The sequence below is a fragment of the Plecotus auritus genome (assembly GCF_963455305.1).
Source record: "Plecotus auritus genome assembly, chromosome: 4".
Lineage (NCBI taxonomy): Eukaryota > Metazoa > Chordata > Mammalia > Chiroptera > Vespertilionidae > Plecotus > Plecotus auritus.
This window is the reverse complement of record NC_137775.1, coordinates 189,520,748-189,544,281: the sequence shown is the minus strand read 5'-3', so window position 1 is coordinate 189,544,281 and position 23,534 is coordinate 189,520,748. Positions and strand designations below refer to the sequence as shown.

Here is a 23,534-nt window from a genome sequence, read left to right as displayed (position 1 = left end):
CCAGGCAGGGGGGCGCAGCCTCAGGTCCCCTAGCTCGGTGCTGGGGTGGGGGGTGCGGCCTGAGATCCCCTGTCAAGCCCCACAGGGACGGGGGAAGGCGTAGCCTCAGGTCCCTGCTGATTGCTTGTTAAGGCTCCTTATGGGAACTTGGCCTCAGCTGTGGGTGCAGCCATCTTTGTGACGGAGTGATGGTTAATTAGCATATTCCCTCTTTATTAGATAGGATTGGGGCGACACTGGTTAATAGAATGACATAGGTTTCAGGGGGTACAGTTCTACAACGCAGCATCCGGGTATTATACTGCGTGTTCACCGCTCAGGTCCAGTCTCCTTACGTCCCCGTGGGTCCCCCTTTACCTGCCCCGCCCTCTCCCCCTCTGAGAACCACCACCAGATTGTTGTCTGTGTCCGTGCGTTTTTTGTTATTTTTCCGCTTAGTCCTTTCACTTTCTCCAGCCAGCTCCCGGCCCCCTCCCCTCTGACAGCTGTCAGTCTGTTCCCTGTATCTGTGAGTCTGTTTCTACTTTGTCAGTGTATTTCGTTCATTAGATTCCACCTGTGAGTGAGATCACATGGCGCTTGTCTTTCTCTGAGCGGCTTAGTTCACTCCGCATGACGCGCTCCGGGTCCCTCCGCGCCGTCCCCAAAGGTACGCGTTCCTTCCTTTCACTGCGGAGCCGTATTCCCCGGTGAACACGTCCCGCAGCTTTTCCGTCCACTCGTCTACTGACGGCACTTGGGCTGCTTCCAGATCTCAGCGGCTATAAATAACGCTGCAGCGAAATAGGGTGCATGCATTCTTCCGAATCAGAGTTCCAGGTTTCTCTGGATAAATTCCCAGAAGTGGGGTCGCTGGGTCCTAAGGCGGTTCCATTTTTCATTTTTTTTTTTTTTTGCTGAAACTTCACACTGTTCCCCACAGCGGCTGAACCAGTCTGCCTTCCCGCCGGCAGGGCACGAGGGGTCCCTTTGCCCCGCACCCTCCCAGCACGTGTTCGTTGACGTGTTGATGGCGGCCGTTCTGACGGGGCAAAGGGGTCCCTCCCTGTGCTTCTGACTTGCATCTCTCGGATGACTAGGGATGCTGAGCATCTTTTCGCATGTCCGTCGGCCTCCTGCCTGTTCTCTTTGGAGAAGTCTGTTCAGGCTCTGGTCTCCCTGCCTCTCGGGTGCACGCACCTTCCTTGTTTCTGGGAGACAGCGCAGGCTTTGACAACTGACATGGTTCTCTGCTGGGTCCCCTGATACCATCGACTTGCTCTCCTATGGCTGGTGATTCTCCTAAGAATCGCCAACCCGCCTGCTTCATGAGCAAGGGGGCCCTTTCCTGAGTGATCGCCGGAGCCAGAGCAGGAAAAGGACCGAAGTGTCCAAGTTTTTATCAAATTTCCGTGTGGAGTTCTGGGATTTAAATGCACACGCGCGCGCACACACACACACAGACACACACATGCAGAAATACACAGACAAAGCAAACCCGCTGCGGGGCTGTGTTGGCACGGGACCTGCCGTCTCCAGTCCGGTGGTCCCCGTTGCGGACGAGAGAATGGCGGCCGTGCAGACGTCCGTTTGCAGATGACCCAGTTACGCCCCGTTATGTCACGATGCACGCTAGTGCTGGGTTCAGAAGCGCGTGCACAAGCGTGTGCGAGAAGGAAGCTCACACGCCAGGCTGTGTGTCTCCTCGCTGGCTGTTCCGGTCCCTGGATCGGCTTCGTGATGGGCTGGCCCAGGTCTCTCATAAGAAAAGGAGAAGAATCGATTGAAGAGTCTTCCGAACCCCAGCTTGGTAAAGCCGCGCCTTATTCCACAGCAGCCTGGCTGTGCGCGTGCCGCTGCCTTCGGTCGCTGGGGCAGGCGGGGGCCGCGGGAGCCCCCCAGCAGGAGGCCGTGTGGGGCCCAGCCCCGAGCCCAGCGCCACTGCCTGCCCTTGGTGGGGTCTGGGCCGCGGCTTCGGGATGAGAGGAGCTCGCTGCCCCTCAGCCCTGCGGCCGGCTGACACTGCCGGCCTCTCCCCGCGCTGCTAGGAAGGAAGCGGGAAGGAATCCGGAGCATCTGTGTTATGTTCAGAAGCAGGAAGAATGCCATTAATTCATGCGATCATGGAAAACGCAGATACCGATCACGGGCTTATTTCCAAAACAGCCTCGGTTGTTCTGTGCGCAGGCTCCCGGGACCAGGAGGAGGGAGGGGCGCTCGGAACCGGGGCCCCACGGGCCTTCCCTGACGTACCGTTGTGTCTTACCTTTTCTTTATTTTTATTTTTTAAATTCAGAATCACCAAAAAATAAGTGAAACGTTTTCTCAGATTTTTTTTGAAAAGAGACTTGACAACAGATAGCCTGGGTCTGTTAAGACATCGGGCCAAGAGAGGGCATAGAGGGGATGGGTGAGGGTGGGACAGAAGTGAGTAAATATTTAAAATACAGTGAACTAGAGGGCCAGGCTGTTTGCTCCCAGCCCAGCCTGTGTGCACTGGCGGAGTCGTGGGAATCCACACGCGTTGTTCAGTCTCATCGTCTCTTCAGAGAGGGAACACTCCTTCTAAACAGGTTTACCAACGTGTGTGCGCGCGCACGTGTGTGTGCACGCGCGTGTGTGTGCACGTGTGTGCATGCATGTGTGTGTGAGTGTGCGCATGCATGTGTGAGTGTGTGTGTGCACGTATGTGCGCATGTGTGTGTGAGTGTGTGAGTGTGAGTGTGTGTGAGTGTGTGTGTGAGTGTGTGAGTGTGTGTGTGAGTGTGTGTGTGAGTGTGTGTGTGAGTGTGTGTGTGAGTGTGTGTGTGTGAGTGTGTGTGTGAGTGTGAGTGTGTGTGTGTGAGTGTGCGTGAGTGTGTGTGTGTGAGTGTGTGAGTGTGTGTGTGTGTGTGTGAGTGTGTGTGTGTGAGTGTGTGAGTGTGAGTGTGTGTGTGTGTATGCACGGGCGCGCACGTGCATGGCTCGCAAGGACTCTCATAGCTCCAGTTGCACTAAAACACTAGCAAGTTTGGAATCTTCCTTTCACATCAGTGCGGAATCACGCAGCTCTCCCCCAATCAGCTGTGAAGGAGAGAAACACCCACAACGTCTATCTGACGGAAATGGGCTCAGCCCATTCAGGTCTCGTCCAGGAAGACGCTGCGGAGTGTGGCGTACCGCTTCAAAGACGGTGGACACCCGCCCCGGGCCGGCCCGGGCAATGCGCAGGCACTCAGCAACATGCAGAGCAGAGCCGTTCTCAGCGCATGCCTGTCTCGCCGGGGGTTCGAGGGCCGGGAGAAGACGGCGGAGGCCCACCCACAGACTTGCGCAGTCGGCCCGGTTGTGGGGTTCCCAGCAGGGTCACCCCCCAATGCACACACGTTACCAACCCCGCCTGGACGGCGCAGGCGGCTTGCATTCTGCAGGTGGCCTGCAGGAGGCTGGAGAGTGTGGACTTCATCAGAAAGTCCAAGTGCTGACGCCACGTCCGTGTGCAGCTGTCCTGCACTGTTACAGCCGCCCCTGCACGTGTCCGAGCGGTTACTAGCACAGCCACCGGGGACTGACTTCTTCCTTGAGGAACGTCGCCGGCCTGGGCTCACGGGACTGAGTCACAGTGGGTTTTACAGCTTCCTCCGTGGTGCGTGTCCCCGTGGGAAAAGCACGTCGGTCGGGATCGGGCCAACGAGGTGCAAATCCCAGCTCTCCCGCTTGCCAGCCGAGGGGGGTTGGTAGGTTCCTAAGCCGTCTGTGCCTGCGCCTGCACTCTGCTGTGGGGACCACGGAGCTGGTGACAGCATCCCTGCCTGGGGCGGGGCCGGGCGTGGGGCGGGGCGGGGGGAGCCCAGCATCCCCACCCGGGGCCGGGCGTGGGGAGCGGAGCCGTGGGCAGCACGGGGCCTTGGACTGCTGTCGCCGGGGATGGGGCGCCGTTTCCCGTTTCCGGAAGGACTTCTCCGTGCGAAGGCTCTGCTGTCTCAGACCCGTTCACGTCAGCTCACGTATCTGTTTCAGGAACGGTTCTCCACTCACCTCCTGACTGCCGGCTGCACCGCCACCAATCGCTCAGTCCTGTTTGGAGAAACACTGACAGATGCTTTTATTTATTTCTTAAATATATTTTTATTGATTTCGAAGGGGAAGGGGGAGAGAGAGAGAGAGAAACATCAATGAGGAGGGAGAACCATGGATCGGCCGCCTCCTGCAGCCCCACACTGGGGATCGAGCTGCAACCCGGGCCTGTGCCCTTGACCGGAATCGAACTCTGACCTCCTGGTTCCTAGGCGGACGCTCAGCCACGGAGCCACGCCAGCCGGGCTGAGCTCAGTTTTGAGTTTGCATCATGGCATCGTCTCTTAGCTGCTGTCAGGAGCATGTCTGTCTGCTGTGTCCCACTTCTCCCTGAGGAGCCCGGGAGGTTGCCGGTTCGATTCCCGGTCAGGGCACATGCCGGGGCTGTAGGCTGGATCCCAAATAGGGGGCGAGCAGGGGACAGCTGTTCTCTCTCTATCCCTTCCTCTTTCTCTCTCTCTCTCTCTCTCTCAAAATCAATTAAAATTTTTTTAAAATAAGAAAACATCTCACAATATCATAAAATCACTTATTCACCTTCTTAAAGCTTGTTTTTTAGCTTATAAACAACAAAAATGTATTTCTCATCGTGCTGGAGCTCGGACTCCAGGTGGCAGTGCCCGCATGGTGGGGGAGGGTCGTGCCCGCCTGGGGGGGAGGTCGTGCCCTCAGGGTGGGGAGGGTCGTGCCCTCAGAGCGTTGAAGAGCCCCTGGGAGCACATAGGAGACAGGGCAGGTAGGCAGCTGGGACCATCACTGACTGGGTCAGGGCAGGTCCCCAGGGCCGGGGCTGCTTCTTCTCGGGGGCAGGCCGGTGGGGCAGCGATCGCGCTGAGAGAACAAGGGCATTGAGCACTTTCCCTGGCCGAGGCCGCCTCTCTGCCAGGCTGGGTCCCTGGCCTTTGCGCCTCTCCCTGTCTTGGGGGGCCGAGGCCCCGCTCCCTCGTCCGCAGCCACGTCGCCTGGGCTCCGCGCTTCACCTGGGGGTCGTGTCACCCACTGCGTCGCAGACACGAAGACAGAGTGCTTGTCTTGGGGCTTTTAGGACAGAAACGTTCTTGTGGGATTTCAGAACCGCTCACCACGCCGTGCGCTGAGCAACGCCAGGCACGCACATGCAAACAACGAAAAAAAAAACCGTATCTTGGAACACATTTGTCCGTCTGAGGTTTTCCCCAGATGCAGTCCCAGCTGACACTCAGCAGTGTCCCTCCCGGATCTTGGGAACGGGTCTTCTTGAACTTGATAGCCGGGGCTGGCGACCCGAGGCTGGGGGTCCCGCGCCGTGGCCGCCTGGGGCTGGGGGCGGAGCGGCCGCGGAGGACACGCCGGCTGTCAGCGGCCACAGCTGCCTTCCCTGGCAAGCGCCGGGCTGCACGATGTACTGGGCCCCGAGCTCTCTCTCCCTTTCAGCTCGTTTGTCAATAGGATTGTGCAGACAGCCATGCAAATCCACACTCGGCATCAGAATCGGCCGAGCTGAAAAGACCGTTAACTCAATGGGCTGGCTTTCCGCGGGGCGGGGCGCCGGAGAGCAGGGGAGAGCAGGTCTTGGAAAAAGAGACAAACAAGCCCATGGCGTGATCGCTTCCCTCCGACCGGGGGCGGCCGCGGGGCATTGTCCGGCCGCGCGCTTGGGCCTCCCTGGTGAGTGATCGAGGGGACGTCTGGCAGGAACGCGTCCCGCCAGGCCCTGCCCTGCCCGCTGAGACAGTCCCGCAGCACCCCTTCGTCCGCCAACATGTATTCAAGCCCCAACGACGTGTGTGTTGATTCGTTCCTCGGGGGCCTGCCTGGCTGGAATTCTAAGCTGAAGTGTGATTCTCATCGTTGGATGGATCGACGGACGTAGTAACAGATGTTCAATATCCTTAAACCCCCAGGAACGCTGTGAGTTTCTGTAGCCGAAGTGGCAATAATAATAGCCCAGGACAGTGTCATCCCCCAGATGCGGGTATCCCAGTCCACGCGGGCGCTTTAGGGGGAACCTGGAACCCCCCCCCCCCCTGCCCGGGAGGTGCGTGGCGACCGTGAAGTCCTGTTCCTGGGGGCTCACGCGCTAACTAACGAACCGCATGACGTGCACGGCACGCGCGCAGAGCTGTGTCCTCGTGGCGTTTTCCGGTCTCCGTCTCGTCCTTCGCGCAGAAAGTGAAGACTGGTCCTCGGTGTGGTTTTCCTGACCATGAAGATGCACGTGGGTGCACCTGTGCCGTTTCACGGGCCAGACCCCCCCCTCCTCTCTCTCTCTCTCTCTCTCTCTCTCTCTCTCTCTCTCTCTCTCGTCTCCATCCTCCCTGGAGATGATGATGTGATTAAATGACAGGGATGCTGACCGCCCCGGGGAGCTGACCCGGGCGAGGGCGTGTGTGGAGCCAGAAGGCAGGCCAGAGCAGGGACTGGGGTCCCTCAGGAATGTTGGGGACCCCAGAGGCCGCAGGCACCCTCGGGTGCGAGAGATGGCTGCACTCATGAAAGGAAACCTCGCGGGGGCGCTTTGGGGGGGGGGCACAGCGGGTGCAGCGGCTCTCGGGCCTGGAAGTGGGGAGCGGGGCGCCTCAGGAACCCAGTCAGCCAAGCTGGGGACCGTGCCCGTGACCCAGGGACAGCCAGGGTGGGAGACGGGGGCCCAGCACCCAGGGCCGGGCGGGGAAGAGCACTGGAGGGGCCCGGAGGATAGACCAGTGGGAAAGAGAGCGCCCCCCCCCCCCGCCCCGGCCCCCCGCCAGGGTCTCAGCAGAGCCGGACGCAGCGCGAGCGTTCCCCGCGTGGAGAATGCTGTCCGCGTCCCGGCCCCCGTCACACCCGGGCTCCGCAAACATGTCCTCCCGCGGCCGCTTATCTCTGTGACCCGTACGTGACATGGCCTTTGGCCGGGCACAGCCTGTAACGATGACGCTCATCACACGTCTCCGGGCCTTCGGCGTCCCGTCCAAGAGCTCGCCGAAACCCTGCAGCTCTCCCTTCCTCTCCTTTTTGTCGCAGACGCAGGCTGTGGCCGTGCTGCGTTAATGTTTGTCTGGGGGGGCGGGGAGGTGACGGGGTTGGGGCTGTGGTTCCGCCTCTGATACGGTCGCTCTGCTCCTCGGTGGAGGGGTTCCGCCGGCGGGAAGACGCCTGGGTTGCTGCGGTAACCAGGCGCTCATTTCTTTTCCTCCCGTTTTCCCAGCAAGTCGGTCACTGAGCCCGATGTGGTGCCCTGTTGATCTATGGCCTGAGGGCGACCCAGCGACCTCCATCATTTATCGGGAGGTGGAGGGGGGTGGGGACGCGAAGCTCCCGGCCCCCATTTCCAGCCGCTGCTCGCTCAGGTCAACGCCCTGAGAAGGTGCGCAGTGAAGACGGAGGCTTGGTGGTGTGTGTTCGAGCGGAACAGCTCTGCTCATGCCCTGACGGCCCGTGTGTGTCCCCCGGGTCTGCAGGTAGAGATTTCCCGCAGGAAACCGACCGGAGCAGGAAGCGTTGCGAAACCTGCCTTTGGTGGGGCCCCCGCAGACAGGGAGCGGGATGAATGATTAACCAGGGTTACGGCGGGTCTCTCCACAGCCCGGGAGCAGGCCTCTGACGCACGCACTGAGGGCGCAGGCACGCCCCCGGCTCCGCTCTGGGGACGGTCTCCTTCCTCGTCGCGCAGGGGCGTGGGGACGCCGTGCTGAGAGGGGACACAGTGCTGAGCGGGGACACAGTGCTGAGCGGGGACGCAGTGCTGAGCGGGGGACGCAGTGCTGAGCGGGGACGCAGTGCTGAGCGGGGACGCAGTGCTGAGCGGGGGACACAGTGCTGAGCGGGGACGCAGTGCTGAGCGGGGGACACAGTGCTGAGCGGGGGACACAGTGCTGAGCGGGGGACACAGTGCTGAGCGGGGGACACAGTGCTGAGCGGGGGACGCAGTGCTGAGCGGGGACGCAGTGCTGAGCGGGGGACACAGTGCTGAGCGGGGGACACAGTGCTGAGCGGGGGACGCAGTGCTGAGCGGGGGACGCAGTGCTGAGCGGGGACGCAGTGCTGAGCGGGGGACACAGTGCTGAGCGGGGGACACAGTGCTGAGCGGGGGACGCAGTGCTGAGCGGGGACACAGTGCTGAGCGGGGACGCAGTGCTGAGCGGGGACACAGTGCTGAGCGGGGGACACAGTGCTGAGCGGGGGACACAGTGCTGAGCGGGGGACGCAGTGCTGAGCGGGGGACACAGTGCTGAGCGGGGACGCAGTGCTGAGCGGGGACCCAGTGCTGAGCGGGGGACCCAGTGCTGAGCGGGGACACAGTGCTGAGCGGGGACACAGTGCTGAGCGGGGACACCGTGCTGAGCGGGGACGCAGTGCTGAGCGGGGACACAGGGGACGCAGTGCTGAGCGGGGACACAGTGCTGAGCGGGGACGCAGTGCTGAGCGGGGGACGCAGTGCTGAGCGGGGACACCGTGCTGAGCGGGGACGCAGTGCTGAGCGGGGACACCGTGCTGAGCGGGGACGCAGTGCTGAGCGGGGACACCGTGCTGAGCGGGGACGCAGTGCTGAGCGGGGACACAGGGGACGCAGTGCTGAGCGGGGACACAGTGCTGAGCGGGGACGCAGTGCTGAGCGGGGGACGCAGTGCTGAGCGGGGACGCACACTCGTCCTGGTCGTTCCTGCTGCCGCTCGGAGCGGCCGTGGGTCCACCGCGTCCAGCCTTCTCCTGGGCGTGGGTTGCAGACCTGACAAAGGCCAGGTGCTCGTAGCTGAGGTCCGGGAGAAACTGAGGCGCTGCCCTGAGCACACCTGCCCTCGGCCACCTCCTGTCCTGCAGAAGGGGGACAGCCTCCGGCGGCTGGGCGCCTCGGGGTCCCCAGGGGTGCAGGGGTGCTTCCCCGGGCCAGCAGGCGGGGACCCGGACGCCCCTGAGCGGGAGCAGGAGCGGCTGTGAGCGCACAGTTCTCCGGCGCTTGCTGGAAGGAGAGCAGCTAAGGAGGCCGCCTCCTAACTCTCACGGAACCCCATGCTCACATGCCTCGTGTTTTTAATTGAATTTATTGGGGTGACACCAGCTACTAAAGGAGAGCGGCTTCAGGTGCACGGTCCTCTGATACCTCATCTGGATATTGTGCTGTGTGCTCACCACCCAAGTCACGCCTTCTCCCGTCCCCATTCCTCCCCCCCCCTCCGCCCCCTCCCCCCTCCCCACGCCTCCCTCTGGTCACCACCTGCTCCTGTCTGTGCCATGGCCTCTCTCCTTCGCTCAGTCCCTCCCCCTCCCTCCCCACCCCCGCCCCGCCCCCCTGACAGCTGTCAGTCTGTTCCCTGTCTCCGCGAGTCTGTTTTCATTTTGTTTGTTTTAAAACCAATGATTACAGCTTGTCAGACCTACACACACAAAGGCAGCCCGTGGTTGCCCGGCAGAGCGACACGGATCCGCGCCTCGGAGGACAGAGGCTGGGAAGACGCTGGGGGTGGGAGGGGGCGGGGAGGAAGCTGCGGTCCCCGAGCTGTGGTTTCCTGGCCGCGTCCGGGGCCAGCCAAACACCACCGGGCTCCCCCTGGAGGGGAGCGGCGGGGAGCCCTCTCTCTCTCAGGCCCTCTCTCTGCCTCCCTTTTGTCGCGTTCACTCTGCCCTCACTGCCCGACTCCGCTGCTCGGGCCACGGGGTCCCGGCTCCCCAGGCCACCAGCTTTTGCTCCGCGGCGGACGGCGGGGATCGAGGCAGCCCTGGCAGGAGAGACGTGTGGGGTGTGGGTCGGATGACCCCCAAGAGACCAGAACATTTTCCTCTTCCTTTGTTCCACCTTCTAAGCCGTCCCGTCCCGCTCTGCCCACGTCCCCGCGCGGCATTCTTTGCCCCGACGCTCTTCTCACATTTCTCTCTCGGGCAGGAAACGAGCAGCGAGCTGTGGGCCATTCAGGAAGTCGTCCAGGTCATAATGGCCCATTATCTGCGGCCAGCGTTTACTTAGCTCTCCCGCTCCCACTGCCCACTTGAAGCAGGGAAACTGGCTGGGAGCCGGGCCGCTGCTCCGCCAGCTCCGTCCACAGAGCTGCCCTGGTGCCCGCGGCCTCCGTGCCGCACCCTGCGTTCTTTCCAGGAAGGTTCTCGGTGGCGTTTGAAAAGGTTGTGCGCTGGCCCTGGCTGGTTTGGCTCAGTGGATATCGCATCGGCCTGCAGACTGAAGGGTCCCGGGTTCGGTCAGGGCACATGGCTGGGTTGCGGGCTCGATCCCCAGTAGGGGACATGCAGGAGGCAGCCGATCCGTGATTCTCTCTTATCATGGATGTTCCTCTCTCTCTCTCCCACTTCCTTCTTCTCTGAAATCAATAAAAACACTTTATCCTATACAATAACATGCTAATATGCAAATCGACCGAACGGTGGAACAACCGGTCGCTATGATGCACCCTGACCACCAGGGGGCAGACGCTCAATGCAGGAGCTGCCCAGGGGAGCGGGCCTAAGCAGTCGGTCAGACATCCCCCGAGGGCTCCTGGACTGTGAGAGGTCACAGGCCAGGCTGAGTGACTCCCCCCCCAGTCCAGTGCACGAATTTCATGCACCGGGCCTCCAGTTTTTAAAGCAAAGAGAGAAAAACACCCAGCTCTGGGTCATACGGCGCGGCTCCTCCCTCCTCACCCTCACCACCTGCCCGTCCGTCCGTCACTCCTCTCTGCCTCCCTTTTTGTCTGTTTGTTTGTTGGGCTGGCTGGCTTTACTGACACGGTACGCAAATGCCGTCTCTGTGAGACGTCAGAGGGGATGCAGAGAGTGCGGGGAGGAAGGACCACGCCTCCAGCTCCCGCGGGTCGTGTCCCACGGGCACGGCCAGGAGTTTGGGCGAGAAGCTTCCAGAACGTGCTCCTGCGTTTGACACACACACGCAGGTACAAGTAGAAATAGGGCGTGAAGGCTTCGTGTATGTTTTTATACAAAGGCGTGCGTGTGAGGCCCGTGTGAGGCCACTTTTTTTTAACCTTCACTTCCCCTGCGAGCTTTCCAGGGGCGAGAGTGCAGAGCAGCCTGTGGTGTGGCTGAGCCGGGCACGGGGCCTGCGGGGTTGGTGGCCGTCCACGCGCAGCGAGCCTGGGTGCGGGCGCCTCTGCGGGAACTCGCGGCTCCGCCTGGCGTGTTCTCTGCTCGGTGTGGTTGGGGTTGGCATCTGGGAGGTGGCCTGGTGCCGGGGCACGGAGGCTCCTGTGTCTGCTCCAAGCACTGACTGGCCCAGGCTCTCTCAGCGGCGCCGTGTCTGTTTCACGCGGAGTCCGCCCGAGCCAGCGGTCGGCTCCCGGGAGGAAGCCGGGCGGTCTCTGAGCGAGGAGGCAGGAGCGCGGAGGCGCCGGCGGACGAGAAGGTGCGGACGGACACGGAGCAGCCGCTTCATCAAGCCTTGGCTCCAGGGCTGATGATGGCAAAACCATCCGGGACGGCCGTGTGGGGCGTGTGGGGCATGGAAGGGGGACTTCTTGTCCAGAGCCGTCCCTGGGCCCTGCACGGCGTGTTGTCCCCATCGCAGGGGACAGTGTGCCCCCCGACGCCCAACACTGATAACATTCATCGTTTGGAAGAAGTTGGTCTTAGAGGCGCGTTTCCGTTGAGGGGGAGGAGACAATGAATGGGCCCACCTCCCGCCCTTGTCCTGGGGGAGAGGGCTCCCGGCGTGAGGCCGCGGCCCCATTCGAGGGCCCAGGCTGCGGGTCGGCACAGCACAGTGGGCCTCGGAGGGGGCGCCCTCCTACAGCCCCGGCGACCGTCTGAGGACAGGCTGGCCGGCCCATCGGAGGCCCAGGCGCAGAGAGGGTGCAGGGGTGCAGCTTCGGGCCGTCGATGGACCCGTGCTTGGAGCACCCCTACGTTGGAGGCCGGTATCGGCTCATAGTTTCCCACGAAGAACCCGTAAGGAACCCGGGAGGAGGCGTTGACCCAGCGCGTCCCAGCAGGTCCCTTCCCGACTCGCTTCCCGCGGACGCGCTGCTGGGGCGTCGAACCGATGCCGCGGCCTCAGGGATGCGGGGGAGCCGGGGGCGGGGGGGAGGGGGGAGAGGAGACGTGGACGCAGCGAGCGCTACGTGTGCTCGTGTCACAGGCTCTGGACAGCCTGGCCCGGCACAGGGAGCAGATCCCTGGGAAACATTAGAACGGCCCCGGCCGAGTTAGCAGAAGCCTGTGGACCATGAACCCCGTGACTCGTGGTCACACATCCACTGACTCTCACCTGAGGGAGCACCTCGTACCGGGAGCCCTGGCGGCTGGTCAGACCCCGCAGGACCCCCTGCTGAGGGGTGCCGGGCTGTGGCCTCCCAGTCTGGGGGGTCGGGGGACGGGGCAGGCACCCTCCTGCCTGAGGGGTGCCGGGCTGCGGCCTCCCGAGTCTGGGGGGCGGGGGGACAGGGCAGGCACCCTCCTGCCTGAGGGGTGCCGGGCTGCGGCCTCCCGAGTCTGGGGGGCGGGGGGACAGGGCAGGCACCCTCCTGCCTGAGGGGTGCTGGGCTGCAGCCTCCCGAGTCTGGGGGGTCAGGGGACGGGGCAGGCACCCTCCTGCCTGAGGGGTGCCGGGCTGCGGCCTCCCGAGTCAGGGGTGGGGGGACGGGGCAGGCACCCTCCTGCCTGAGGGGTGCCGGGCTGTGGCCTCCCGAGTCTTTGGGGTCGGGGGACGGGACAGGCACCCTCCTGCCTGAGGGGTGCCGGGCTGCGGCCTCCCGAGTCTGGGGGATGGGGGACGGGACAGGCACCCTCCTGCCTGAGGGGTGCCGGGCTGCGGCCTCCCGAGTCTGGGGGGTCGGGGGACGGGGCAGGCACCCTCCTGCCTGAGGGGTGCCGGGCTGCGGCCTCCCGAGTCTGGGGGGTGGGGGACGGGGCAGGCACCCTCCTGCCTGAGGGGTGCCGGGCTGCGGCCTCCCGAGTCTGGGGGGTCGGGGGACGGGGCAGGCACCCTCCTGCCTGAGGGGTGCCGGGCTGCGGCCTCCCCGGGCTCGGAGGTCGGGGGCGGCGGGGAGGGGTCAGGTGTCCTCTGGTGCAGTGCTGGGCCCTGTCCCCGGGTCTGACCCGTGAGAAAGCGGGTGTGGATTTCACAGCCGCTCCCAAGGCTTCTGCCAACTTCTGTGAACAGATGTGGAATCAAAAAATAAACAAACACGAAAGACAAAGGCGCTCCGTCCTCCCCCGCCAGGGTCGCCGGGACGTTTCTGAGGGAGGATGGACGGCGCTCGCTGACTCTGGGAGCTGGAGCAGATGCGGGACATGCGCCTTGTGGAGCGCTCACGGGCGGGTCCTGCCTTGGCCCGCGGTTTTCTAAGACACGGCGGGGAGCCCCGAGCCGTCGGCGGGTGTGTCGGAAACGGGTCGGCGTTCGCGGTGGGCTTGGGGCCCCGCTCAGGGCAGGCGGCGTCTCCAGGGCCCCCAGAGCGGCCTGCCGCTCCCGGGACGCCTGGCCGTGGCGTGGAGCTTTCTGGAAGACGGCCGAGCCTTCCCCTCCGCCTGGCCGGCTCTGAGTGCTTCGGTGATGCCGAGAGCTCCTCAGGACAGCGCTCCCCGGGGCACAGCGTGCGCTCACGCCCGCCCCCGGGCCAGCCCAGCTGTGGCCCGCACCGGCCCCTGTGGCCGCAGATGTTCCGTGTACACAGCGGTGGGAGCTGCATCTCGCAAACAGCGTCCTGGCCAGGTCCCGGGTTCGGGCCAAGTTGGAGGCGGGCGGGCGGCGGGTCCTCCGGAGAGGACGTGTGCGGAATTCCTCACCCGATGGCTGTTTCCCTGCCTCCTGCCCAGCCACCCGCTCACGCTGGGGCGGCGTGAGGCTCTCACCATCGCACGTGGGCACCTCCTGTCCCCCTCGCAGGGGTGCACGGCGGAAGCCGGCGGCCACCTTGGCACGCAGGGCCAGGGCCGCTGAAGCCACGTGGGCACGTCCGGTGACATGGAGCTTCCCTCCACGGGACAATCTGCGTCCCTTTTTTTTTTTTTTTTTGGTAGCTCTCACAATATTTTCTAACTTGTTATTAAAACCAGACCTGCGTCCCCGCCTCACCTTCAGCGGGGCCCTCAGAGCCACCTGCGAACGTGGTCAGCTCAGTGTAAAGACAGCGATTCCCCCTCCCAGGCTGAGCAGCGCCCCCCCTTGCGGCCAGCTGGCCGTTCCCGTCACTCTGACGAAGTGACAGGTCAGCTGGGCTGCCTGGCAGGGGACCCGGTGCCTCCGGAGCCCGCAGCCCGAGGGGCAGGTGTCCGCAGGGCCTGGGACCCGCCCTCGCCCCTGGGGACCTGGGTCCAGGACCTCGGTGACGCTCGGGCCACGTGTCCCTTCGGAAACCAGTGCTGTTTGCGCACGTCTCCATTCCAGCTCCCGGGTCACCTCGCTCCGACGCTGTCCCTCGGCGCACACCGTTCCGCGCGGCGCCGTTTCATCGCGCCGTCTGTGGCTTTATGTCCCGCGTCTCGGTGGTCACGTTGAACAGGCCTGAGCCCCCAGCGTTGGCTCCTGGGCCCCGCATCCGCGTGGAAAGCAGCGCACTGTCACCGGGCTTGGTTGGCCCGCAGGAACCCGGAGGGAGGTCCCACTGCCATGGCCTTCCCTCGGCGGGAAACCTGCCTGATACATTGTATCTGTGCAGCCGGGTGCTTGGCTGCTGTGAGCTACAAACGCTGCTGCTTCGCCGCCCAAATGTAGCACGTTAACCCATGGAGTCTGTGTTTCCTGCACTCCCGTGATGCGGGTATTGATCCTCATCTTCTCCTTTTTAGACGTTGGAGTACGTTTGCCTGCCCACCGTGTGCACGGCCCGGCATGCCGCTGTTTCCAGATTCCCTGAGGCCGGAGCACGGCCGGTCAGCGATGCTGGCTCCTGTTTGCCTCATCGCCTTTCCGTTGCGTTTCCGTGTCTTAAACTAAGACTAAAAATGCATTCAAGAAATTCCCTTGTGCTCCTTGGTATTTACCCAAAAGGACTTAAACACGCCCCGCTGGCGTGGCTCAGGGGTTGAGCATCCACCTATGAACCAGGAGGTCCCGGTTCGACTCCCAGTCAGGGCACATGCCCGGGTTGTGGGCTCGATCCCCAGTGTGGGGCATGCAGGAGGCAGCCGATCCATGATTCTCTCGCATCATTGGTGTTTCTCTCTCTCTCTCTCCCCCTCTCCCTTCCTCTCTGACATCAACACAAATATCTTTTAAAAAACACGTATGTCCACACGAAAACTTGCACAAGGATGTTACAGCAGCTTTATTCACTGTCCCCAAAACTTGGAAGGAATGGAGACACCCTTCCGGAGGTGATGGATAAATAAACTGGGGTCCATCCGTGCAGTGGACTGTTAGTCAGTGCTGATGTGAGCTGTCAAGCCACCATGGAAGGACACGGAGGGACCCTAGATGCATGTGGCTACGTGAAAGCAGCCGGTTGGAGGAGGCCGAGTGCTGGGTGATGCTGACACCGGAAAAGGGCGGGGCTGTGGGGGGTGACAAGGCGGAGCACAGAGGACGGTCAGGGCCCTGGACCGATCCGCGTGGCACTGCCATGGTGGATGGATGCGTCCCACATCTGTACAGACCCCCAGACGTGTCCAGGCCAGAGAGAACCCTGACGTAAACTGTGGGCTTTGGGGGGTTGTGATGTGTCAGTCTGGGTTCATCGGGTGTCACACACATACCCCCTGGTGGCGGATGTTGAAAATGGGGGTGGGGGGGTGAAGACATTACCCTGTTACCCCAGAGTTGCCTTCAGCTCTCCCAACTCAAGTGAAGCTCGTGCCACGAAGGGAATTCGTTCTCGTGACCGTCGCGTTGACAATAAATGTGTGAGTAGACGCACGCACGTACTTCCCGCTTTCTTCCTTTCCCAGCAAAAGTACATCCCCGGAGAAGTCCGCCCGTTTTGTCTGGGGCGGGGAATAGTAAGTACCCCTCAACAGGGTCTGGTTGGCTGAAACTCAGATATTCTCACCGTGCGCACAGAACAGTTCGTGTTGTAACAACAGATGTTTTCCTTTCCCGTCCGTTACCCGCTCTTCCCCTCCATTCGTTTCTGTGTGATACTCGGCCTGTATTCTCTCCCATTTCCATGGGCAACATGGGGAAGCAGCTGATCAGTAGAATAATGGGTTTCCCTCAAGCCCGGCCAGTGTGGCTCAGTGGTTGAGCTTCGACCTATGAACCAGGAGGTCGCCGTTCGATTCCCAGTCAGGGCACAGGCCCGGGTTGCAGGCTCGATCCCCCGTGGGGGGCGTGCGGAGGCAGCCTATTGATGATTCTCTCTCATCATGGATGTTTCTCTCTCTCTCCCTCTCCCTTCCTCTCTGAAGTCAATAGAAATATAGTTTTAAAAAACAAGGAAGTGTTCGACGACGCTCGGTGCTCATGAAAAAAGAACAGGGCGATGTGATGGGGGCGCCTGGAGGGAAGGCGGGAGAGGGGGCGGGTGCAGCAGGGGGGTGCAGAAACCTGACCGGAGAGCAGGCCGCCTTATTAGGCACCGGGCCCGCCGCCTGGAAGCTGGAACTGTGCAGGGGATTAGGTGACGGCGTCTGCGAAGTTACTTCAAGTCCCTTTCCACATAAAATATGGATGCGATCCAAGCGCAGGCCATCAAGGATGGCTCATTCTTTCCGAGGATCACATGCTCCTGGGGCCGTTCCCGTCAGAAGCTCTGTGAGGAGTTCCGGGAGTGCAGAGAACGGGGTGCTGGGAGTGTTCCCTGGGACAGGACTCCAGCTGCGTCGGGCCCGGAGGTGCAGCCCCATGGCCGTCTTCAGAAGAAACGAAAATCAAGGCTCGGAGCATCGTGCTTGCTGGACGGGCCCCCACTCTGCTCCCCACCAGGCAGAAAGCAAGACGAGGCAGGTCGGGAGGCAGCGACAGTGCCGCCTCGTTCCCATGAGTCACTGTGAGTCAGGGCAGCACTCGGCCGGCGGCGGCGGCCCCCCTGAGACTCGAGGGGCCGCCTCCTCCTTCAGGTGCAACCTGTGCCTCGAAGGACAGAACCGAAGGACCCTTTGGGCCCAGGACTGTGGGCATGGGTTTGTTCGCCTGACAGAGAGCCTGTTTGGGGCCCGTGTGGCTCAGGGGTTGAGCGTTGACCTAGGAACCAGGAGGTCACGGTTCGATGCCCGGTCAGGGCACATGCCCGGGTGGTGGGCTCGGTCCCCAGTCGGGGGCGTGCAGGAGGCAGATGATCCATGATTCTCTCTCATCATGGATGTTGCTATCTCTCTCTCTCCCTCTCCCTTCCTCTCTGAGGTGAATAATAAAGAAAAAAAAAATTTTAAGACCCTGTTTGGCATTTCTAAAACAAAAGCCAGAACAGCCCTAAAGCCATCCTCCTTTTTTAAAGAATATGTTTTTATTGATGTCCAAGAGGAAGGGAGAGGGAGAGAGAAAGAGACATCCATGATGAAAGAGAATCATGGATCAGCTGCCTCCTGCATGCCCCCTACGGGTGATCGAGCCTGCAACCCAGGCCTGTGCCCTGACCAGAATGGAACCTGGGACCCTTCAGTCCGCAGGCCGACGCTCTATCCACTGAGCCACACCGGCCAGGGCAAGCCATCCTCTGTTTGAGTGGCACCAAAATCGTTCCTCCGTGCAGCTCTGCAGGGGTCCCTTCGGGTCCTGCTCCGAGGTTGGCTGTGTTTTTGCAACGCACAGCTTTCGAACTCAGTTCTCGAGCCGGACAGACGGGCGGTGGGCTGGGCCCAGAGGAGAGAAAGTTCTGGGGTGCCATGACACACCCACGGATGGCTGACAGGCCTGACGTTGGCATTGTAAGATTCTGTTGGACAAGGAGGTGAGGGAGACGGTGCAGATGAACTTAGGAGAATTTCCAAAGAGACGTTTCGAACCGTCATAGGGATGTAGCCAGAGGGGGCGGAGAGGGTCTCTGTGAACTGCTCCCCAACAACCCCAGCAGATGATGAGACAGCCGGGTGCACCTGCTCTCAGCCGCCCAGCCCGCGGCCTTCCCGGCCGGGCCCTCTGCGTGCCCCCCCACCCCCACCCCCACCCCCTCCACCGGGCCAGGCAGGCAGAGGCTGGGCACAGCCCAGGGGCGCCCACCTCACTGACCGACAGGCCTTTGTAGCGGTTTCAAGATGATTAACTTCGTTGTAGCCCAACTCAGAATGTACCCACGAGAAGAAATTCCTGACAGGCAACTTCTTCACGGCCGTCAGGGGCCAGCCGCCCTCTGCCTTGGATCCCTGTGTTTCCGCGCTGCTCATGTCCGGAAGTGGAATTCCAAATCCTGCTTTTCAGACTTCACCGGGGACGAGTTTCCGCCTGCCTTCCTCTCCCCTGCCTCTCGCTGGCCCCCAGCCACGGGCCCGCGCCGTGCCCAGCTGGCCCCGGCAGCCCGCGGCCCAGGTGTGAGTAGCTGGAGAGCATTTCCAGGCCTGGCTGCAGAATCGCGGGGCTCAGCGCCTCCAGGAAAGCTTCCTCCCGGGGAGGGGTGTTGGGGGGCTTCCAGACGCCCCCCGCTCTTGTTCTTGGAGGCATCATTGTTGCTTCCCCTCCATTGATAGCCCAGGAACTGAGTCAGAAAGCATAGAAATCAGATTTGGACCCGCTGAATGCGCGCGGCAGCTGGCTGCTCTCTTCCCCAGCAGCCCTGCCAGCCGGGGACCACGTGGTGGCCACTCCGGGCGGGGAGCCCTCCCCCCCCCTCCCCCCCGCTCCCCACCGGGGCACAGCCGCTGGGAGGACAGCGTGTCCCAGGTCCTCAGAGGCTGCGGCTGCGCTCCCGGGATTTGCAACCACAGGAACCGGTTTCAGAGCAGCTGCCGCCGGGCTGGCTGCGTCGGGCTGGCTGGGATTCTTTTCCCCTCACACCTTTCTTTCCTCTCACACCTCTTTTTCCTTTTTCTTCTTAATCAGCCTTGGGGTTCAGTTTCCGGAGCCTGTTGTGACCGCTGAGGCAGGCGGGCAGGCCCCGGGCAGGACGGCCGCCCTCCGGAGTGAAAGGCAGGGGTGTTATGCAGGTTTACACGCCCGGCCTGGGCCTGAAGGGAGTGAAGGACTGTGGCTCTCGGACGGAACCCCCTCTTAGAAATGAGCCCTTGCCTGAGCCTGAGGAGCTGATGGCTCGGGTGAACGCGCTCCGTGAACGAGGGGACCTGCGAGGGGGGCGGCGCCGTGTATTGAGGGCTCTCCTTACGGGACACGCCCACACCCACACTCACACCCACTCAGGGCCTGGGTGGTGCCAGGCAAAGGGCACGGGTAAGGCCGGCGGCGGGCATGGCCTGCACCCAGCATCGTGCCGAAGGCCCTTGTCCACATTCTGCCGTTTATCCGAGGCCCAGGGCTGGGTTGGGACGGGGAGGAGGGAGCTGGGAGGGGGTGAGGGCCGGTGGAGATGTGGCCTTAACACAAGCAGCCCAGAGCTGGGACTCCTGGGGACTGACGCCCCCGGCCTCCCCCCAGCTCCCCCACCACCCCCACCCCCACGCCACAGCCGCCCGGGCACAGATTCGGGCAGCCAGGCGGCAAAGCCCCTTCTGCCTGGTGCAGAAAGGCCGCCGTCACAGGCTCCGCCTCGGGTTGGAAAAACCATCGCCGTGACCAGGAGCGGTCACCCCGTGCTCCGCCGCGGCCCGGACCCTGTGAGCACCCCACCAGGTGAGCTCCGTCCCCCGTGGAGGCCGGGCCTGTCCCACCGGCGCTGCTCTCGGGAGCTCTGCTCTGGCGCTCGATGGCTGCAGCCCAGGGCCCTTCCCTGGTCCCAGCGTGTCTGTGGCCTGGCAGGTGACAGGATCCGGGCCAGCCTGCGGGCAGCCCCCCTCCCCTCCCCCCTCCCCCCCACCCCGGCGGCGGGCAGCTGGTGGGAGGGCTCCGGCTCAGCCCCGTAATTTGGGGTCTGAACAAACAGATGATTAGCTGGGGGCTGTCACTTCCAATCAGGGCCTTTAGTGTCGGCTAGACGTGGCCTCAGAGCAGGCGGCGAGCTCCCTGGCAGGCCCCAGGCTCCCTGGCAGGCCCCGGGGCAGACGGGCAGCATGGGGGGGGGGGGGCGCCTGCCTTCCAGACCGGGAGGGGCCAGGCCCCACATCTGGGCATGCCCAGCCTCGCAGGAGAGGGAGCCCATTGGGGTGGAAGAGCAGAAACAATGGCCGGGAGCACGGTGCGAAGTGTGATGCCGTGACAGGCCTCGCCCAGGCTCTGAGTGCTGGCCACGGGGCCTTGAACCCGCCGAGAGCTCCCGGCTCCAAGAGGCGCTGTGCCCGCCCGGCTCTGTCTCCTCACCGCAGCCCTGGACGCTGTTCAGGGCACCACACGACCCCGGGCACACGGGGCGGCCGCTTTATCCTGAGGATCCTGGGATACTCATCGAAGGAAGATCGGGGTTGCTCTTAGACTCGGGGTGTCCCTAAAATTTTCTCTCCAAACGAGGACATTTTTTCTTATTTTATTTCAGAGAGGAAGGGAGAGAGGGAGAGAGAGAGACATCAATGATGAGAGAGAACCATGGATGGGCGGCCTCCTGCACACCCCCTACTGGGGACGGAGCCCGCAACCTGGGCACGTGCCCTTGGCCGGGAATTGAACCGTGACCTCCTGGTTCCTAGGTCGACGCTCCACCCCTGAGCCACGCCGCGCGGCTGAGAGCAGGACACTTGAGAGTGAAAAGAGGGAGGTAACGGGACAGGCAGGAGGGGTGCCCACACTTCCGAGACCTTGTTCCTCGGCCTGCAGTTAAACAGCAAGCTCAGCGACCTGAACACTCCCTCCGGGAGCGTCTGACTAGCAGGGCGGTGACAAGTGAGGCCGTGCGTGCCTGCGTCCAGCGGGCACCGGTAACCCCGTTCACTTCATCACACAGCCCCCAGCCCCCCACGGACGGGCCTGCAGCCTAGACCCCTTAGCCTGGTCTCCGTGTCGGGGGCGGGGCGGGGGGGTTCGCTTTGGCGCTTGCTCTGTGTGTGAAAAGTCCTGGGTTGTCATACACGTTGAGTGTCTGCCCAGGAGACAAGGAGACGAGAAAATCCCTCCCACATTCCCCATGGCATTCCAGTGGCCTCCTCCCCTGAGGAGCCAGCGAGGGGAAATTCACCAAAAACTTCACTGTGTCCCCCGTCCAACCACACGTACCGTGAAGTGGGGGGACCCAGCTCGGAGAGTTTGCAGACGCCCCGTCCGGCACGAAGGTCCCTGAGCCATGGCTGTGACCCTGACCCCAGGCGGAGGGATAAGAAGCAGGGCTGTGTTAGGCCCTGGGATTTTTTTATAGGAGTTTATAGGAGTTCCAGTTCCACCCAGGTGCCTGCCGACCTCAAAGTAGGAAGGGGCCTTACCTACTGCAGCGGCCCTGGGCCCGGGGGAGCGCGGACCAGCACTCGGGTGCCCTGGCTTTGTAGAAGAACGTGGTATCTGGTCTTGTGATCCCTCCAGCTTTCTTCTCCTTTCTCGCGACTACTGCAGCTCTTCGGGGTCTTTTTTGGTTCCACGTAAATGTTTGGAGCGCTTGTTCTAGGTCAGCCGTAGGCTAACTACGGCCCGCGGGCCGGATCCGGCTGTTCTATCCAGTTCTCTTGCTCTCCCCTCCGCTCCTTTACTTTGAATTTATATTAGTTCACACAAACACTCCATCCATGCTTTTGTTCCAGCCCTCCGGTCCAGTTTAAGAACCCATGGTGGCCCTTGAGTCAAAAAGTTTGCCCACCCCTGTTCTAGGTCCTGAAATGTGTGTGAAGGCATCGGTCGCCTGTTTCATCTCAGCTGCTCTGATGCGTGTGCTCCCTGGAAACCTAATGGAGAAAATTAACAGCCCGGCCGGCGGGGCTCAGTGGTTGAGCGTCAACCTATGAACCAGGAGGCCGCGGTTCGATTCCCGGTCAGGGCACAGGCCCGGGTATCGGGCTCCATCCCCAGGAGGGGGCGTGCAGGAGGCGGGTGGCCCGGAGCCAGGGCTCAGAATGAGGGCTGGACTGTGGCTCTGCCCCTGGTCAAATGAGTAGCTTATCCCCGGACCTCGGTTTCTCCTTTTGTAAAGTGGGAAGGAGGCCAGGGTTGGGTGAAGACTAAATGGCACGCTGTCTGAAGACAGCAAGGCCCGGAGGTGTACGGGGTTCGGGCGTGGTTTGTTGTTTGTTTTCCTAGTTCGACACAAATCCACATTTTACGGAAGAGCTTGCCTCCTCCAGTGAAGTGTGGGGCCTGGGCGTGGCGCCTGGGCGTGGCCGTGGGCTGGACATAGAGCCTGGACATAGCTGTGGCTGTGGGCATGGCCGTGGGCCTGGGCGTGGCCGTGGGCACAGAGACCCAATGCAGTGTCTGCCTGCCCCCTGCCTGGGCGGCCAGCTCCATGCAGCCCAGGCCCGCCTCCCTCCCTCCCTCCTTCCCTCCCTCATCCCTCCATCCCTCCCTCCCTCCCTCCCTCCCTCCCTCCTTCCTTCCTCCTTCCTCCCTCCCTCCCTCCCTCCCTCCTTCCTGGGCGGCCAGCTCCATATGACCCAGACCCTCCTCCCTCCCTCCTTTCCTTCCTTCCTGACTTCCTTCCTCCCTCCCTTCTTCCTTCCTGACTTCCTCCCTCTCTCCTTCCTGGGCGGCCAGCTCCATGAGGCCCAGACCCTCTTCCCTCCCTCCCTTCTTCCCTCCCTCCTTCCCTCCCTCCTCCCTTTCTTCCCTCTCTCCTGCCTGGGCAGCCAGCTCCATGAGGCCCAGACCCTCCTCCCTCCCTCCCTCCCTCCCTCCTTCCCTCTCTCCTCTCTTCCTCCCTCCCTCCTCCCTTCCTTCCTTCCTTTCTTCCCTCCCTCCTTCCTGGGCGGCCAGCTCCATGAGGCCCAGACCTGCCTCGACCCTCAGCACTCAGCTCGGGCCCAGTGACGAGTGGACGAAGCGGGAACCCCCTCGCTCTCCTTGGGTTGCTGGCACACCCTCAGACACGCCCTGGACCAGAGGCCGCTGCCCGGGCTGCGTTTTATTAGTTTATTTTCCCCGGTCCCGGCGCCTTCGGGCCTAGAAGGCCTATTTACCCTGCTGGGAGGGAGCAGCGTGGCGGGGAGTGAGTCCAGCGGCATCGGGGGGCCTGCCAGGTGTGGTTGCCGGGAGATGAGCTAACTGTTTGCTGGGCTGTGAATCGCCTGTTTGTTGCAAGTTGGGGCTTTGCTGGACGGGTTGCGGGGCCGGGGGGAGTGATAACGAGTCTCTAGGGAGAGGTCATGTGTGTTGAAAGCGGGAAGATTCCATGAACGAGATCCAAGTGTTACAACACGGAGTGGGCGGTGTCCGCGGCGGGCGGGGCAAGCGTGGAGACAGACATTCTCCTCGCCGTCCTCTTGGCAAACCCTCCAACCCCAGCCTCCGAGCGCTGGGACGGACGCAGCCGGGAGGAGATTTGGGGATAGCCGTGTGAGAGCCGGGGGGCCTTGTCCAGCAGGGTCTGCAGCGAAGGCTGCTCCCTCCTGGTGCTCCTGCCCCGGGAGGAGGCGTCCCGGCGGAGGGGGTGCCAGCAGGGCCTGCCCTTCCCGGACCACGCAGGTCAGAGGGGCGCCACTCGACGGCTGCGCCATGGCCTCCTCCCTCCGCTCATGGCTTGGCCGTTTGGAAAACGTCTCGGGCA

General features: G+C 62.7%; 1 protein-coding gene across 2 annotated transcripts in view; it reads left to right on the top strand.

Moving 5' to 3' along the window:
- The window catches only part of EGFR (epidermal growth factor receptor), a 133,335-nt gene that overhangs the window by 39,136 nt on the left and 70,665 nt on the right, over positions 1-23,534 (top strand). The window contains exon 1 of one of the 2 annotated variants that reach the window (XM_080663944.1): positions 5,851-5,925. The exons of the other annotated variant lie outside the window; for it this stretch is intronic. The gene's annotated coding sequence lies outside the window, so the exon portion shown is untranslated. Of the gene's footprint in view, positions 1-5,850; positions 5,926-23,534 lie in introns of those variants that run through there. 2 annotated transcript variants of the gene reach the window in all.